Here is an 8,171-nt window from a genome sequence, read left to right as displayed (position 1 = left end):
TTGTAGTTTCTGATAGCTCATTGTGAGCTCTTTGAACTTCGTAATAACCAGTGCTTTGAATTCACTATCTGATAGTTGATTAGCCTCTATTTCATCTAACATTTTTTCTGAAGTTTCTGCTTTTTCTTTCATTTGGGGATTGTTTCTTTGTCTTCCCATTGTTTGAGACTCTTCTTGTTAGTCTCAGATTCTAAAATTGACCTGTTCTGACTCCCTGGGTTTATGGTGTGAACTTCTGTGGTATGATACCTGTGAAGTTCAGTGGTGCAGACTCCTTCAGGTAACTTGATGTTCTCCGTCTCCACCTACTCTCATGCTGGTCCTCGCACTGGTCCCCCGCGCTATTCGCCTACCACTGCTAAGTGTCCTGGCTCCTGTAGCCGGCTCCTCCAGTGCCCAGGCCCATTGCTACAGCAGCAGCACAGGGGCTGCGAGTGTCTTGGCTCTCATAGCTGACTCCCTGGTGCCCAGTCCCATCGCTATGGCAGCGGCACAGGGGCGGAGAATGTCCGGGCTCCCATAGCTGACTCCTCTGGTGCCCAGGTCCATCAAAGGGGCTTGGAGTGTCTGGCTCTCATAGCTGACTTCCTGGCACCCAGGCCCATCTTTATGGTGGCGGCACAGGGTCCTCCAGTGTCCCGGCTCCTGTAGCTGACTCTGCCGCTGTCTGGTGTTTTAGCATTGGTCACAATCTTAGGTCTTTTAATTTCATAAATGCTGGGTAACCAATGGTTTATTGTGCTGTTTCTCTATAGATCTGCCAGGATTTTTGCCCACGAGAATGGGAGCTAGAATCCGTTCCATCCTACTCCGTCGCCATCTTCCTAGCATCCCAACCAAACATTTTAAAAAATATACCACATGATAGGACACAAAACAAGCTTCAAAAAAATCAAGAAAATTGAAATCATATCAAGCATTTTCTCCAACCACAAGGGACTCAAACTAGAAACCAACCCCAAGGAAAAAAACCCAAAACACTCAAACTCATGGAGACTGAATGGTATGCTATTAAACAATGAATGAATCAAGAATGAAATTAGGAAAGAGATCAAAAAGTTTCTGGAAACAAATAAAAATGAACTCACAACAACTCAAAATTTATGGGACACAGTGAAAGCAGTCCTGAGAGGGAAGTTCACAGTAATACACGCCTACCAAAAAAAGACAGAAACATTTCAAACAAACAACCTAACCCTACACATACAAGAACTTGAGGAACAACAACAAAGGCAGCCCAGAGCTAGTAGAAATAAGGAAAGAATCAAGATCAGAGCAGAATTAAATGACATAGAGACTAAAAGCACAATTCTAGAGATCAATGAATCCAGGAGCTGGTTCTCTTAAAAGATAAACAGTAAGCAGGCTCTTCAAGAAAAAAAAGGGAGAACACAAATAATCAGAAATGAAAGAGGAAAGGTTACAACTGATACTACAGAAATACAAAGGATTGTAAGAAATTATTATGAATAAATATATGCCAAGAAATTTGAAAACCTGGGTGAAATGGACAGATTTCTAGAAAAATATCTTCCAAAACTCAATGAAGAAGCAGCAGAAAGCTCAAATAGACCAATAACACCAAATGAAATTGAAGCAGTAATAAAAAAAACTCCTGACACACAAAAGCCCTGGACTGGATGGTTTTGCAGGAGAATTCTGCAAAGCATTTAATGAAGAGCTAACCCCTATCCTTCACAGACTATTCCAAAAAATCCAAGAAGAAGAAAGACTTCCAAACGCTTTTTATGAAGTCAGCATCATCTTAATCCCAAAACCAGATAGAGATACAACAAAGAAAGAAAACTTCAGGCCAATATCCTTGATGAATATAGATGCTAAAATACTCAACAAAATATTACAGAAAGCATCCAACAATACATTAAAAAGATTATACTCCATGACCAAGTGGGATTCATCTGAGGGATGCAAGGATGATACAATATTCACAAATAGGTAAATGTAATACATCACTTAAACAAAAGCAAAGACAAAAGTCATATGATCATATCAGTAGATGTGGAAAAAGCATTTGATAAGGTATATCACCCATTTATGATCAAAACACTCAGCAAAGTGGGAATAGAGAGACAATTCTTCAACATAAGAAAGGCCATATATGAGAGACCTACAGCCAACATCATACTCAATGGGCAAAAACAAAATCTTTCCCACTAAGATCAGCAACAAGACAAGGTTGTCCATTTTCACCACTTCTACTCAACAAAATATTGGAAGTTTTAGCCACAGCAATCAGACAAGAAAAGGAAATGAAAGGCCTCCAAATTGGAAAGGAGGAAACAAAACTGTCATTGTTTGCAGATGATACGATCGTGTACATAGAAAATCCTATAAACTCCACCCCAAAACTGCTCAACCTCACAAATGAATTTAGCAAAACAGTGGGATTCAAAGTCAATATTCAGAAATCAAAGACATTTTTGTATACCAACAATAAAACAGCAGAAGCAGATATCAAGAAAATAATCCCATTCCATATAACAAAAAGAAAAATAAAATACCAAGGAATAAACCAAACCAAGGAGGTGAGAGACCTGTACTCAGAAAAGTATACAACACTGAAGAAAGAAATCAAGGAACACACGAACAAATCAAAATATATACTGTGTTCATGAATTGGAAGAATTAATATCATCGAAATGTCCATACTACCCAAAGCAATTTACAAATTCAATGCAATACCTATTAAATTCCCAATGGCATATTTCATAGATAGAACAAACACTTCAAAAATTTATATGGAGCCATAAATGACCCCGAATAGCTGTTACAATTTTGAGAAAGAAGAGCAAAGTAGGAGGGATCACAATACCTGATACCAAACTGTATCACAAGGGCACTGTAATCAAAACAGCCTGGTACTGGCATAAAAACAGACACATAGACCAATGGAACAGAAAACAGAGCCCAGAAATAAAGCCAAGTGTCTATGGGCGATTAATATTTGACAAAGGGGCAGCAACATAAAATGGAATAAAAATAGCCTCTTCAACAAATGGTATTGGGAGAGTTAGGCAGCTGCATGCAAAGAAATGAGACTCGAGCACCAACTTACACCATACACAAAAATAAATTCAAGATGGATAAAAGATTTAAATATAAGTCATGACACTATTAAAGTCCTAGAGGAGAACATCAGCAGGAAAAATCTCAGATATTTCATGCAACAATATTTTCACTGACATGTCCCTAAGAGCAAGGGACATAAAGGAAAGAATAAACAAATGGGTTGTCATAAAAAATAAAAAGCTTCTGCATGGCTAAAGAATACAGTATTAAAATAAAAAAAGAACCAACCATATGGGAAAACATATTTGCCTATGATACCTCAGACAAACATTTAATCTCCAAAATATACAAAGAACTCCACTACTCCACTCTGAGAAGACAAGCAACCTAACTAAAAAATTGGCAAAGGACTTGAAGAGACTCTTCTCCAAGGAGGACATACAGAGTGTCCACAGACACATGAAAAGATGCTCAGTATTACTAGCTATTAGAGAGATGCAAATTAAAATCACAATGAGATACCACTTCACACCAGTTAGAATGGCCATCATAAACAAAGCAACAAACTACAAGTGTTGGAGAGGTTGTGGAGAAAAGGGAACCCTAGTGCACTTCTGGTGGGATTGCAGACTGGTACAACAGTGTGGAATTTTCTCAGAAAACTGTAAATAGATCTGCCTTGTGACTCAGCAATTCCACTGCTAAGATTATATCCTAAGAACCCTGAAACGCCAATCAAAAAGAAGCTATGCACCCCAATGTTCATAGCAGCACAATTTACAATAGCCAAGTGTTGTAAGCAACGTAGGTGCCCATTAGTAAACAAATGGATAAAAAAACTATGGTACATTTATGCAATGGACTTCTATGCAGCAGAAAGAAAGAAGAAGCTCGTACCCTTTGCAACAGCATGGATGGAACTGGAAAGCATTATGCTGAGTGAAATAGGCCAGGTGTTGAAAGACAAATACCATATGATCTCACCTTTAACAGGAAGCTAAACAACAAAACAAACAAGCAAGCAGAATAAAACCAAAGGCACTGAAATAGAGAACAGGCTGACAGTGACCAGAGGGGAGAAGGGAGGAGATTTCAGGGGAAAATGGGAAGGGTTTACAGGAAGAAATGTAAAGGATATATGTACAATAACAAGGCGGGGGTGGAAACAGGAGGGAGATGGGAAGGGCTGGGGGCTGGTCTGGGATGGGGGCAAAAGGCAGAAAACTCTACTTGAACAACAATTAAAATAAAAATATTTTAAAAAAGGAATGAAACAATTAAAAAAGAATAAAACAGGAGATATCACTACAGACCTCAAGGATGTCTAAAGGATAATAAGAGAATAGTATGAACAACTCTATACACAGAAATGTGACAACTTAGGTTAAATGGATCAATTCTTCAAAAAATACAAATATCACAACTTATAAAGTATAAAATAGATCACTTAAATAGTCTTGTAACAATTATGGAAGTTGAATTAATACTTTAAAACTCCCATAAAAATCGCCAGGCCCATATGGATTCAATGGAGAATTCTATCACATGTTTAAAAAAGAATTAGTGCCACCTTTACATAATCTTTTCCAGAAACTAGAAGAGGAGGGAACATTTCCAATTTGTTTTATGAGTCTGTCATTTCCTTGCTACCAAAATTGGACACATACAATACAAAACAAGATAAATACAGTTTCATAAATATGGGTGCAATAATCTTTGACAAAATATTTGCAAATAAAATTTAGCAAAACATTAAAATATTTATATACCATGGTTAAGTTGGCTTTGTTCCAGGGATACAAGATTCTTTCAATATTTAAAATCATCAGTTGTCCACCATATTAACAAGGCAAAGAAGAAGATCTCATGATCATATTAATTGATGCAGAAAGCATTTGACAAAATTCAACCTCTATTCGTGACAAAACTCTTAAAAAAGGAGAAATAGAGGAGGCTTCCTAAACATGATGAACATATATATTTCTTATTTGGATAATGTTTATTCAGATGTTGATTTATAAACTATATAGAAGGTAAAATAATGACTGCAGCTATTTTGAAATGTTCCTACCTAATATTTTTCTTATATTCTTTTTATTTTTATTTTTTAAACTAAAACTTGGCATTATAGTCTCCTGCATATATTTAAAAAAAACTATAACTAACATTATGCTTAGTCATGAAAGACTTTATACTTGTCCCATAAAATGAGGAATAAGATAAGGGTGTCAACTCTCATCACTCTTATTCAGAATAGTGCTGGGAGTTTTAAGCAGGACAGTGAGGCAAGAAAAGGAAATAAATGCATATAAATTAGAAAGGGATGACATGATTGTCTGTACAGAAAATCCCAAGGGGTATAAAACAAAAAATGTCCTAGAATTAATAAGTTCATCAAGGACACAGGATACAAGATCAACTGAGAATAATCACTTGCATTTCTATATTAACAATAAAGTTGTGGAAACAAATTAAAAATGCCATATGATTTCACCTATAAGTGTAACCTAATCAACAAAACAAACAATCAAGCAAAACATAACCAGAATCATTGAAATTAAGAACAAACTGACAGTAACCAGAGGGGAGGTGGGAGGAGATAATGGGGGAAAGAGAGAGAAGGATTGTCAGGAACATGTATAAAGGACACTTGGACAAAACCAAAGAGGGTAGGATTGAGGGTGGGGAGTGGGGATGACTAGGGTGATGGGGAATGGTTGGGGGAAAAATGAGATAACTGTATTTGAATAACAATAAAAAATGTGAAAAAAATACATAAAAATATACCATTTACCATTGCTCTAAAAAATAAAATACTTAGGCATAAATCTAACAAAATATGTGCATGACTTGTATCCTGGAAACTATACAATTGTAGTAAAAATTAAAGAAATTGTAAACAAATGAGAGACATACTATATTCATGAGCTGGAAGCCTCAACATACTTAAGGAGTCAATTATCCCCAAATTATCAATTTATAGGTTTGATGCAATTCCTATTAAATACTAGTGAGGTTTTTTTGTATATATAGTAAAAATTATTCTAAAAGTAATGTGGAAAAGTATAGGAACTAGAATAGTAAAGGCAATTTTGAAAAAGAAGAATAAGACAGAAGAAATTAGTCTACCTACTTTCAAGATTTATTATATAGCTACAGACAGCATGCTACTAGTAGGTGGATAAGCACAGATCAATGAAACAAAATAGAGAACTGAAATAGTCCAGAATGCAGTTTCAACCTGAGTCTCAACTTTTCACCTTCCTCTGTGAACAACATGGGCTTTAGCACAGGCTCCAGCTTCTCCACAAGCTACCAGACCTTGGGCTCTGTGCAGTTGCCCAGCTACCGGGTCTGGCTGGCCAGCAGCTTGGCCAGAGTCTATGCAGGTGCCGGATGCTCAGGCTCCCAGATCTTGGTGTCCTGCTCCACCAGCGTGTGGGACAGCTGAGGATCTGGGGGCCTGGCTCCCTGGATGGCCAGGGGTCTGATGGGCACAGGGGTTATCCAGGGTGAGGAGACTATGTAATGCCTGAATGACTTACCTGGCCTCCTACTTGGAGAGGGTGAGAAGCCTGGAGGCTGATAATAAGAGACTGGAGATCAAAATCTGGGAACACTTAGAGAAGAAGGGACCCCAGGTCAGAGCCTGGGGGCATTATTTCAAGACCATCAAGGACATGAGGGCTCAGATTTTTTCAAGTTCTGTGGACAATGCCTGTCTTGCTGCTGATGACTTCAGAGTCAAGTATGATATGGAGCTGGCCATGCGTTAGTCTGTGGAGAATGACATCAGTGGGTTTCAAAAGGTCATCAATGACACCAATATCACTTAGCTGCAGCTGGAAACTGAGATCAAGGCTCTCAAAGAGGAGATGATCTTCATTAAGAAGAACCTTGAGGAGGATGTAAATGGTCTACAAAACCAGATTGCCAATTCTAGGTTGACTGTGGAGCTGGATGCCCCAACTCTTAGGACCTTGGTAAAATCCTGACAGACATCCAGGTCCAGTATGACAAGCTGGCTTGGAAGAACTGAGAGGCACTAGACAAGTACAGGTACCATCAGATTGAAGGGAGCACCACATGGTTACCCCACAGACGACTAAGAAAGGTGCTGCTGAGACAACACTCATGGAGCTGAGATGTACAGTCTAGTTGTTGGAGACTGACATGGACTTAATGAGAAATCCGAAGGTTGGTTTGAAGAACAGCCTGAGGGGTGGAGATGCACTATACCATGCATATGGAACAACTCAATGGGACTCTGCTGCACCTGGAGTCAGAGATGGCCCAGATTGGGGCAGAGGGGCAGTGCCAGGCCCAAGAGTATGAGGCCCTGCTGAATATTGAAGTGAAGCTGGAGGCTGAGATTGCCACCTACTGCAACCTATTGGAAGAAGGGGAGGACTTCAGTTTTGTTGACACCCTGGACAAGAGCCACTCCTTACAAACCCTCCAAAAGACCACAACCTGAAGATTTGTGGACAGCAAAGTGGTGTCTGAGGTCAATGATACCAAAATTTTGAGGCATTAAAGGCAGTAGAAGTGGGGCATTCCTTGGCAGTGCAGGAAGCCAATAGAAAGTTCAGAGCTTATTGAACATTAAAAAAAATAACTGAAATAGTCCCAGACAAATATGCTCAACTGATACCGGAGAAAAGTGAAAAAGCAATTCAATGGAGGAAGGACAGCCATCTCAACAAACAGTGCTAGGACAATTGACAGAAAATGAACCAAGGCTGATATCTTATACGAAAATTATCAGAAAATTGATCATGAACTTAAATGCAGAACATAAACTATAAAACTTTTATTTTCTAAAATGTACTTGAACAATTAAAATAAAATAAAATGAAATAAAATAAATAATAATAAAGGTCATTTAGGCTAAAGGGAAATAATATCAGAAGAACCCTGGTATTTGGAAGAAAGTGTATTATAAAAAAGAACTAGTTAGGTAAATTAAAAAAAAATTAAAAAGCCATTAATTACATGTACATTGTATGTGTGTGTATTTCCTTAAAAAATAACTAACTCATTAAAGTAAAAATAAAATTTAAAAAAGCTGGATAGAATTGTTTGATCCTAAGACTAAGCAAAGGATTCTTAGAGTTAACACCAAAAGCATAATACCTAAG

At 37.9% G+C, this 8,171-nt stretch overlaps 1 pseudogene; it reads left to right on the top strand.

Moving 5' to 3' along the window:
* The first annotated feature begins 6,307 nt into the window (after positions 1-6,307).
* Positions 6,308-7,567, top strand: LOC119053811 (keratin, type I cytoskeletal 18-like; annotated as a pseudogene).
* The last annotated feature ends 604 nt before the right edge of the window (positions 7,568-8,171 follow it).

Source organism: Artibeus jamaicensis, unplaced genomic scaffold (genome assembly GCF_021234435.1).
Source record: "Artibeus jamaicensis isolate MK-2021 breed Jamaican fruit bat unplaced genomic scaffold, CSHL_Jam_final contig_513, whole genome shotgun sequence".
Lineage (NCBI taxonomy): Eukaryota > Metazoa > Chordata > Mammalia > Chiroptera > Phyllostomidae > Artibeus > Artibeus jamaicensis.
The sequence above is the reverse complement of the archived record's forward strand: the minus strand, read 5'-3'. Positions and strand labels throughout refer to the sequence as shown.